The following is a 10,320-nucleotide window of genomic DNA, read 5'->3' on the forward strand; positions in this document are numbered from 1 at the left end:
CTTTGCCTTCTGCCATGATTGGGAGCTTCCCGAGGCCTCCCCAGAAGCAAATGTTGTTATGCTTCCTGTACAGCCTGCAGAACCATGAGCCAATTAAACCTCTTTCCTTATAATTTGCTTAGTCTCCAGTATTTCGTTATAGCAGTGCCAGAATACAACTTGGTTTTGCATCTCAGCCTCCATTGACTCCACCTCTCCTTCCCACCTCCCCCAGGTCGCATTCCAGGTCCTGTTCATCCCCATCAGGCTATTCTTTCCTTTTCCATCCCAGAGCCGTCATGTCACCCTAACACAGTCTCCTTACCTCTTCAGCCCCATGGAGATTTCAAAAACTTATAACCACTTCACTTCTCAGTCCATCCCACAGCTGCACCCAGATTCATTTTCCAAAGCGCAGCTTCAATCAGCCACTGCCAGTCCCAAAAGCCTCCATGGCTCCCCATGGCCTGACAAATTAAGTCTAAACTCAGTTCAGCTCTAGGATCAACCTACCTTTACAATATTATCTCCTTCCATCCCTTTAATGACCCAGACTCCTTATGGTTCTCACATCCGCCCCCACCCCCTCGCCACACTGTTATTCTTGTCCTACCCTCCAACTAGATGCTTCCTATTTCTCTCCCTGTCATTTGAGGTCCAACCCAAATTCATCTAGGGACACCCTGATTGCACCAGTGCGGTGATTCTCTCCCTCTGAAATGTCGTCATTTCTAGACAATTGATCACATTCTGCTTTGCATTATTTTATTTATTTTATTTTATTTTTTTATTTTTTTGAGATGGAGTCTCTCTGTGTCACCCAGGCTGGAGTGCAGTGCTGTGATCTCGGCTCACTGCAACCTCCACCTCTCAAGTTCGAGTGATTCTCCTGCCTCAGCCTCCCAAGTAGCTGGGACTACAGGCACATGCCACCACACCAGGCTAATTTTTGTATTTTTAGTAGAAACGGGGTTTCACCGTGTTGGCCAGGCTGGTCTCAAACTCCTGACTTCAAGTGATCCTCCCTCCTTGGCCTCCCAAAGTGCTGGGATTATAGGTGTGAGCCACCACGTCTGGGCTGCCTTGTATTATTTTAATGCATTTTTGTGCCCTGACAGCTGGGAAAGTCCTCAAGGACTGAAGCCATTCGCATCCTTCAGTACTACCCACATAGTATATCCTCAATAAATGGGTGTTGAATGAATGTGTAAGTTACTAACGGTGCTGAGACATGCTGAGTCAGCCCACTTAAAAGCCACCCTCTTCTTAGCTCTGCTACTAAAAACACAGACTGTGTCATTTGCACTTTTCTCTCAAGTCAAGCAGCGCATACACATCCTCTCATTACAGATCTATCTGACTGCTCTCTCTTCAGACCCAGATATCTTGCCCTTAGGGTTTCCAGCCAACTCCCTCCGACTAGAATCGCAGTCTCGGGGCTTAGTCGACTTCTGAGACCTTGTTCTCTGTCTTGCTGTCCCCGGCTTTCTGCTTCTAGGACAATCCCCAGGCCCAGGAGCAAAGTCAAAGCTTGGTCCCAAGGCAGTCCCCTTAGAACCAGCTAAAGAGCAAAAGAAACTCTGCCTTCTCCGAGATCAAAGCTTTGTGCAGCAGGATCACCGGTGGCCTAATGCCACGCTGCCATGGCAACATGAATTTTAAGCAGTCATCAGCAGAACCTGCCTCCTCTATTTCAACAACCCTGGAGTCGGCCTCTCTGGCGTGAGACTTCCCACAACAAGAGACAAGGGTGTGCCTGGGGAAGCTGAGTCATTTTCTGGGGTCAGGCCAACCTGCCCCCGTAACTGACATCCTGAGGCCTGACTCCATAGGGGAGTGGGATGTCACGCTCATGTTTCCAGAGACCGAATGTGTTACTGGAGAAGACATGAGGGCACCAGCAGCCTCAAGGGCAGAACCCCAACAAGGAGGCTAAAACAGCTTCCTGCTTCCGTCCTTTCCAGGAACAGGCTCTTCTATGTCCAGGGATGCAAAGAGGACTGAATAGTCCCCAATCCCAGTGACTTCACAAACTCTCAGGAAGATAAATCACATATTAAAATAATACAGGCCGGGTGCGGTGGCTAACACCTGTAATCCCAGCATTTTGGGAGGCCAAGGCAGGTGGATCACTGAGGTCAGGAGTTCGAGACCAGCCTGGCCAACACGGTGAAACCCTGTCTCTACTAAAAATACAAAAATTAGCCAGGCGTGGTGGCACACACTTGTAATCCCAGGTACTCAGGAGGCTGAGGCAGGAGAATCGCTTGAACTCGGGAGGTGGAGGTTGCAGTGAACCAAGATCGGGCCACTGCACTCCAGCCTGGGCGACAGAGTGAGACTTCATCTCAAAAAACAAACAAACAAACAAATAAATAAAATAATACAGGCCAGGTGCAGTGGTTCACACCTGTAATCCTAGTACTTTTGAGAGGCCAGGGCAGGCAGATCACTTGAGCCCAGCAGTTTGAGACCAACCTGGGCAACATGGCAAAATCCTGTCTCTACCAAAAAAGAAAAAAAAATTAGCCTGGCATAGTGGTGCATGCCTATATTCTCAGCTACTCTGGACACCGAGGTGGAGGTATCACCTGAGCCCGGGAGTTTGAGTGCAGTGAACCCTGATCACACCGCTGCACTCCAGCCTGGGCAACCAATGAGATCCTGTTTAAAAAAAAAAAAAAGATACAAAGTGAAATGTAACAGATTTTCTGATTTCCTATTAAGCTTTACACTGGGACCACTGATGATGGTGGCACAAGACTAGCACCAAAAGCCCCACTGAGGCTGAATCACCTGGTGCAGGCTAGGACACACCAGAGGACAGGCAGGGAGGCTCATGCCCCACAGTCTCTCTGGTCATCCTTATTATCTCTGTCCTCCCAGGGTTGGGAGTTTGCAGGAGGACCAGAGCCCCTAACATTCTTGGCCTCTAGAAGAATGTGGTGCTCAGCCCCACATGGTCTCACTGCTGCAGTAAATGCTAGCACCAACAATGTGAAAGTATTCCTAACAGTTCCGGCTAGGATGTACGGGCATGATTATCCTCATACATGCATTATTGGTAGCAATCTAAATTAGTACAGACTTTTAAAAGGCGATCTGGTGGCCAGCCGTGGTGGCTCACACCTGTAATCCTAGCACTTTGGGAGGCCAAGGTAGGAGGATTGCTTGAGTTCAGTAGTTTGAGATTAGCCTGGCCAACATAGGGAGATCCCCTTCTCTACAAACAAATATAATAAAATAAATTTTTTAAAAAGACTACTTGGCATGGAAGTTTGGTCTTAAAATATGCATACTCTAACCCAGCGCTTCCTCAATTCCTCTTTTTAGTTTCTTTTCTTCTTCTTCTTTTTTTATTGTATTTAGACAAGGTCTCACTCTGTCATTCAGCCTGGAGCTAGAGCACACAATGATGCAATCAAAGCTTACTGCAGCCTCTACCTCCCAGGCTCAAGCAATCCTCCCATCTCAGGTTCCCAAGTAGCTGGGGCTATAGGCGTGCACCACCACACCCAGCTAATTTTTGAAAAATTTTGTGTAGACACAGGGTTCCCTATGTTGTCCAAGCTTATCTTCAACACCTGGGCTCAAGCAGTCCTCCCACTTTGGCCTCCCAAAGTGCTGGGATTACAGGCATAAGCCACCATGCCTGGGTTTGGTTTCTGTCCCAGGGAGATACTTACAGATACGCACAGAGGAATGTACAAGGATGTTCATTATACCACATTTGTTTTGATAAAAAGTTGGAGACAATGTTCATCTGTAGGAGAATAATCAAACTATAATACAACCTACCTTATGAATTCCCCAGAACTGCTGTAACAGAGGACAGCAACCAAGGTGGCTTGAAACAACAGAAATTAATTCTCTCACAGTTCTGGAGGCTACAAGTCCAAATCAAGGTTTTGGCAGGGCTGGGCTCTCTCTGAGGCTTGGGGAGGGTCTTTTGTTGCCTCTTCCAGCCTCTGGTGGCTTCGGGCAATCTCTGGGGTTCCTCATCTTGCAGCTGCCTCACTCCAATCTCTGCCTCCATCTTCATGTGAACTCCTTCCCTCTCTGTGCCTCTGTGTGTCCTCCCACTTCATGTGAACACTCTGGTCACTGGGCTTATGGCCCACCCTAATCCAGCATGACTAGTGTTTCAGTAAAATCACCTTTAGAAATTCGTTTAAAAAGACAAAAATCCAGGCCACTGACTACTGTGAAGTCATGGACTTTATCTGTTTTAACAAGAATGCTAGAGATTAAATGGGAGATATAAATGTGAAATAAAAGGGCCACTCATTCACAATATTGGCCTCCATTGATAAAGTGATATATCTGGACATTTTCTATATAATCAGGAGATTTTTAACTTAATATCTGACAACCCAATATCTTCAACACCCTAAACCCCAAACTGATGGTGGTGCTGCTTTGGGCTCTGTACATAGACGAGACTGTGGACATGAGTCATGCCCCATAGAAGTTCCTGTTGTTGAAATATATTGAGATGAAGGTAATGAGCCACACATACAAAATTCAAGAACCATGACACAGGGACAAAGGCCTACCCAGAGGACTGGCCTGAAGTCCCAAGAGTACTGTGTTACTACAATGCTTCAAATTCCCTATGCCTAGAAGCCCAAGAATAGGGAGAAAAGACTGACGTTTAGCAGAGGGAAGGACCAGGACTGGGCGCTCTACAAAGAAAGTAAAGACCTCTGCCATCTAGCTCTTTCTAATGTCTAACTAATCACATACGCAATGGAAGCCAGTGACTTGGGTCAAGTATGTGGATGCTGCTGGGTGTAAAGCTTGTTGTGTTCCTGTATTAGTCCATTCTTACACTGCTATAAAGAACTACCCGAGACTGGATAATTTATAAAGAAAAGAAGTTTAATGGACTCACGGTTCTGCCGGCTGTACTGAAGGCCTCAGGAAACTTACAATCATGGTGGAAGGCAAAGGGGAAGCCAGCACATCCTACACGGTGGGAGCAGGAGACAGAAAGTGAAGTGGGAGGTGCTACACACTTTTAAATAACCAGATCTCATGAGAACTCACTCACTATCCGAGAACAGCGAAGGAAAAATCCACCACCATGATCCAATTACCTCCCGTCAGATCCCTCCCCTGACGTTGGAAATTACAATCCTACATGAGATTTGGGTGGGGATACAGAGCCAAACCATATCAGTTCCTGAATAGGTGTCCAGGTTTCCCTGCTGCCTGAAATAGGCACTGCTCTTTCTTTGTCCCTGAACACTGACTCCTGGTCTTCCAAGGACTGGATCCCAGAAAATACTTTATTTCAGCTCCTTACTGAAGTAGCTGTCTCCTTCATTCGATGCCTTCTCATTTTATATGGGATCATATTTTAACATGTTATTTTTCATTTTTCAAATGTAAGTGTTCTGTGATTATTTTCTTATCTTTCTGACCTTTTCTGCTACGTGTTCATCAAAGGAACAAATGCTTTCTACACACTAGCCTAATACACACACACAGAGCCACATTCTGAGGCCAGCAAGACTCTCTCCAGTCTCCTGTTTGCTTCAACACTACCTTGGAGCAAATATTCATCAAGCATTCACCAGGTTCCAGCCACTGATCTGAATTGTTTACATAAGTTAACTGGTGATCCTCACACCCCACCCCCAAGGAAGCTGTGTTATTCTGATCTCAAGTTTATGGAGGAGAGAACTGAGGTTTGGAGAGCTTTAGTGAAATGCTCAAGGCCACTAGGCTAGGAAAGGGTAGCATCTGGATCTGACCTGAAGCAGTGTGACATCAGAGTGTGTACCCTTAGCTGTCAGGTTCTGCACCCACTCCTAACACAGTGCATTGTAATTCTTAGTTTAAAACTATGTTCCCCATCTAACCTATGCATTATTGAGATCAAGGCCTAACTTTATTCATGACAGCATACCAAATGCCTAGTGGGCCCTCCATGAAACTTAGAGGGGTGCATAGATGGTTGGCTATAGTGTAAGGGGAAGAAAAATGTTTCCCTCTACCAGTTTAGGTTCAGTGGTTGGGGGCCTGCAAATTAACTGACATAAAACAGGTTGTGAAAAGACAAAATTTATTTGTATACCTAAGAGTTCCCAAAAATCTGTCTCTCTGAATAGTGAGAAGTAAGGGTTTATACATCATCTTAATGAGAAGGGGTTTTAAGACTTTCCAGGGGAGCAAATGATGGGGAGCTAGTGAGAAACAAGCAGAAAGCATGGAAAGTTTTGATAAGATTTTTTTAGATAATTCCTTATCCAGGTGTGAGTGGTCCATCTCCTTTCTGACTGTAAACCTCCTGGAGAGAGTATTCATGGTAGCTATATTTTCAGGAGACTTTTATTAAGTCATCAAAAAAAGAAAAAAGCTTAGATAAGGTATTTTGGGTCTTTTTTTCCCTGCTGTGGCTGCTGTTTGTTCAGATGTTTTTGACTTTACATAACCTTCATATGACATTGGTGTGTCCAAGTGGATCCTGTGAGATAGATGGACAGATAGATAGTTGGATGGATGGATGAATGGATGGATGGGTAGGTGGGTGGGTGGGTGGATGGATGGATGGATGGATGGATGGATGGATGGATGAGTGGATGGATGGATGGCTGGGTGGGTGGGTGGATGGATGGATGGATGGATGGATGGATGGATGGATGGATGCATAAATGGATGGATGGGTAAATGGATGGATGGATGGATGGATGGATGGATGGATGGATGGATGGATGGATGGATGGATGGATGGATGGATACATGGATGAATACATGGACTGATGGACGGATGGACAGATGGATGGATGGATGGATGGATGGATGGATGGATGGATGGATGGAAGGATGGATAGATTGACAGGTAAATGGAATGATGAGGGTGGATGGTGTGGACACATTTGTATGTTTAGGATGGAAATCAGAGTCACTTCACAGCAGGGCCAAAGCCAGAGCCAGTCTCATAAAGCATCCACAAAGAAGTGTGAATCTCCCTGTCCCCAAGTTACAGCTTATGGTGCTTACAATTCCAAGTTTGGAGATGCATTTTCTTAAGCCAGAGGTCCCTGTTAAAATGGAGCTACAATGGAGAAGGAAATACTATAATTTGATAACTTAGAGCAGTGTGTGTATATATAAATAAAATATACATATGAATTTATATGAAGTATATTCATTTAAGCATAAGAAATACATGTGTATAACAATATATGACACATATGCAGGCAGCTATGTTGTTGTGGAAAAAAAAGTCCTTGGTGGACACCCAGCTCTAACAATAGGACAACTGAGCTAACATGAACTCCCTCCTATCAGAAAACATGGAATTAATACTGAATGAAGAGAACAATTACCTTGGCCCCAGGAAAGAGTGACAGGAAATGGCCTGTGGTCCAAAGGCTTGGAAGACCAGATCTAAGACCCCTCCATCAGGTGAAATTCCTGAAGGACTGCCCAGGGCAGGAAAAGGGGACTCAAGAGAAAAGAGGTACTTCTCCCTAAGGTGTAATAAACATGCAATGGGAGCTGCCAAAAGAGAGAGCAAAGAAAATGGAGAGGAGGAGGAAGCATTATCCAGAGACAATAAATGAGAATTTTCAGAGTGGAAACAAGATATGAGCCCTCAGATTGAAGAAGCATCACCCCAAGAAGGATAAACACAAACACCTCTGTACCTAGACATGCTACAGGGAAACTGCAAAACAATCCAGACAAAGACTAGTACTTAGAGGCAAAATAGAGAAGAAAATCTATTAAGCAACAGTAATTGAACTTCTCATCAGCAACAAGACAGGGCAAAAGATGATGAAATACATCTGAATTCCTAAGAAGAAATTACTCTCAACCTATCTTTTTCAATTCACCTAAATGATTGTTTAATAGTAAATGATTAAAATAATAATAGGGTAAAATAATGATGAGGATAAAGACATTTTTAAAACAAAAAAATAGAGTTTGCTCTCAAGGCCATCAATGAGAGAGTCACTAAAGGATGCACTTTAGTATAAAGAAAACTGGACCAGGAAAAAGAAGTGGTATCCAAAGAAGAGTGATGAGCACAAATTTGGGTAAACTTGTAGCTGACGCTAAAAAAGAATTGACTATAATACACAATTATAACAACCCTAATGAGTTATTTTGCTTAAAAACATAATGAAATTAATAATAATATGGCACAAAGTTTAACAGACTTTGACCTTGAGCTAAATCCAGCCAGCAGCTTATTTTTGTAGTCCTCTGATAAGAATGGCTTTAGTTTTGTTTATTGTTTTAAGGTATTCATACCATAAAATTTATCATTTTACCCATCTTTAAGTGTATGGCTCAGTGGTATTAAGTACATTGTCGTGTAACCATCACCACCATCCATTTCAAAATTGTTTTTGTCTTCCTGAACTGAAACTCTGTGCCCATTAAACACTGACTCTCCATTCCCACCATCACTATCCCAGCCCCTGGCAACTACCATTCTACTTTCTGTCTCTGTGAACTTGACTACTCTAGGCACCTCATATAAGTAGAATTGTTACCAGAAAGGGGTCCTGATCCAGACCCCAAAAGAGGGTTCTTGGATCTTCAGCAAGAAAGAATTCAGGGCAAGTCCACAGAGGAAAGTGAAAGCAAGTTTATTAAGAAAGTAAAGGGATAAAGAACGGCTACTCCATAGGCAGAGCAGGAGCTTGGGCTGCTGGAATAAGATACTTATAGCTATTTCTTGATTTATGTGCTAAACAGGGGATGAATTATTTATGAGTTTTTCTGGAAAGGCACGGGCTATTAATGGGACTGAGGGTTCTTCCCCCTTTTAGTCCACATAGGGTAACTTCCTGACATTGCCATGGCATTTGTAAACTGTCATGGCACTGGTGGGAGTGTCTTTTAGCATGCTAATGCATTATAATTACTGCATAATGAGCAGTGAAGGTGACCAGAGGTCACTTTAGTCACCATCTTGGTTTTGGTGGATTTTGGCCAGCTTCTGCATCACAACCTGTTTTCACAGCAAGGTCTTTATGACCTGTATCTTGTGCTGATTTCCCATCTCCCTATCTCTTCCTGTGACTAAGAATGCCTTCACCTCCTGGGTGCAGCCCAGTATGTCTCAGCCATATTTTACCCAGCACCTGTTCAAGATGGAGCTGCTCTAGATCGAACACCTCCGACAGAATCTTACAGTGTTTGTCCTTTTGTTACTGGCTTATTTCACTTAGCATAACATCTTCAAGGTTCCTCCATGTTGTAGCATGTGTCAGAATCTCTTTCCTTTTTAGGTTGAACAATATTCCGTTATATGTATAAACAACGTTTTGTTTATCCATTCCTCCGCTGATGAACATTTGAATTGTTTCCATAGTTTAGCTATTATGATTAACGCTGCTATGACCATAGGTATACAAATACCTGTTTGAGTCCCTGCTTTCAATTCTTTTGGATATCTAACCAGAAGTGGAATTACCACATCACATGGCAACTCTGTTTTCAGTTTTTAAAGGAAACACTGTATTGTTTTTCATAGTGGCTGCACCATTTTTCCCTTTTATTTCGTTTGGTGTTTATAACAGCCATTCTGCTTGGTGTGAAGTGGTATCTCATCGCGGTTTTGATTTGCATTTCCCTAATGATTAGTGATGTTGAGCATCTTTTCGTGTGCTTATTGGCCATTTGTATATCTTCTTTGGAGAAATGTCTATTCAAGTCCTTTGCCCACTACCCCTCCCCCACCCCTTTCTTTTTGAGACAGAATCCTTCTCTGTCACCCAGGCTGCAGTGCAGTGGCACGATCTTCGCTCACTGCAACCTCCACCTCCTGGGCTTTAGTGATCCTCCACCTCAGCCTCCTGAGTAGCTGGGACTACAGGCATGCACCACCATGCTGGCTAATTTTTGTATTTTTGACAGAGATGGGGTTTCACCATGTTGCCCAGGCTGGTCTCAAACTCCTGAGCTCAAGTGATCCGCCCGTCTTGGTCTTCCAAAGTGCTGGGATTATAGGCATGAGCCACCATACCTGCTCCTTTGCCCATTTTCTAATCAAGTTGTTTGTTTTTGTTGTTATTGTTGAGTTGGAGGAATTCTTTATATATTCTGGGTATTAAACCTTTATCAGGAAAGGGTGATCGATATTACATTTTTTAGTAGTTGGAGGAAGGGGAAGAAGAAGGAGGAGGAGGAGGGACCAAATGTGGTCTGCAAGGTCTAAAATGTTTGTTAACTGACCATTTACTGAAAAAGAAATTGTTGATATAGAAGATGAGAAGGACAGTAGATGAGAAAAGGAGAATAAAGATATTATTTTACCTTTTTTAAGCATTAGAAATAATTAGGGCAAAATGTTAACTTTAGGCAATTCTAAGTAAT

The sequence above is a fragment of the Mandrillus leucophaeus genome, unplaced genomic scaffold (genome assembly GCF_000951045.1).
Source record: "Mandrillus leucophaeus isolate KB7577 unplaced genomic scaffold, Mleu.le_1.0 Scaffold404, whole genome shotgun sequence".
NCBI classification, from domain to species: Eukaryota; Metazoa; Chordata; class Mammalia; order Primates; family Cercopithecidae; genus Mandrillus; species Mandrillus leucophaeus.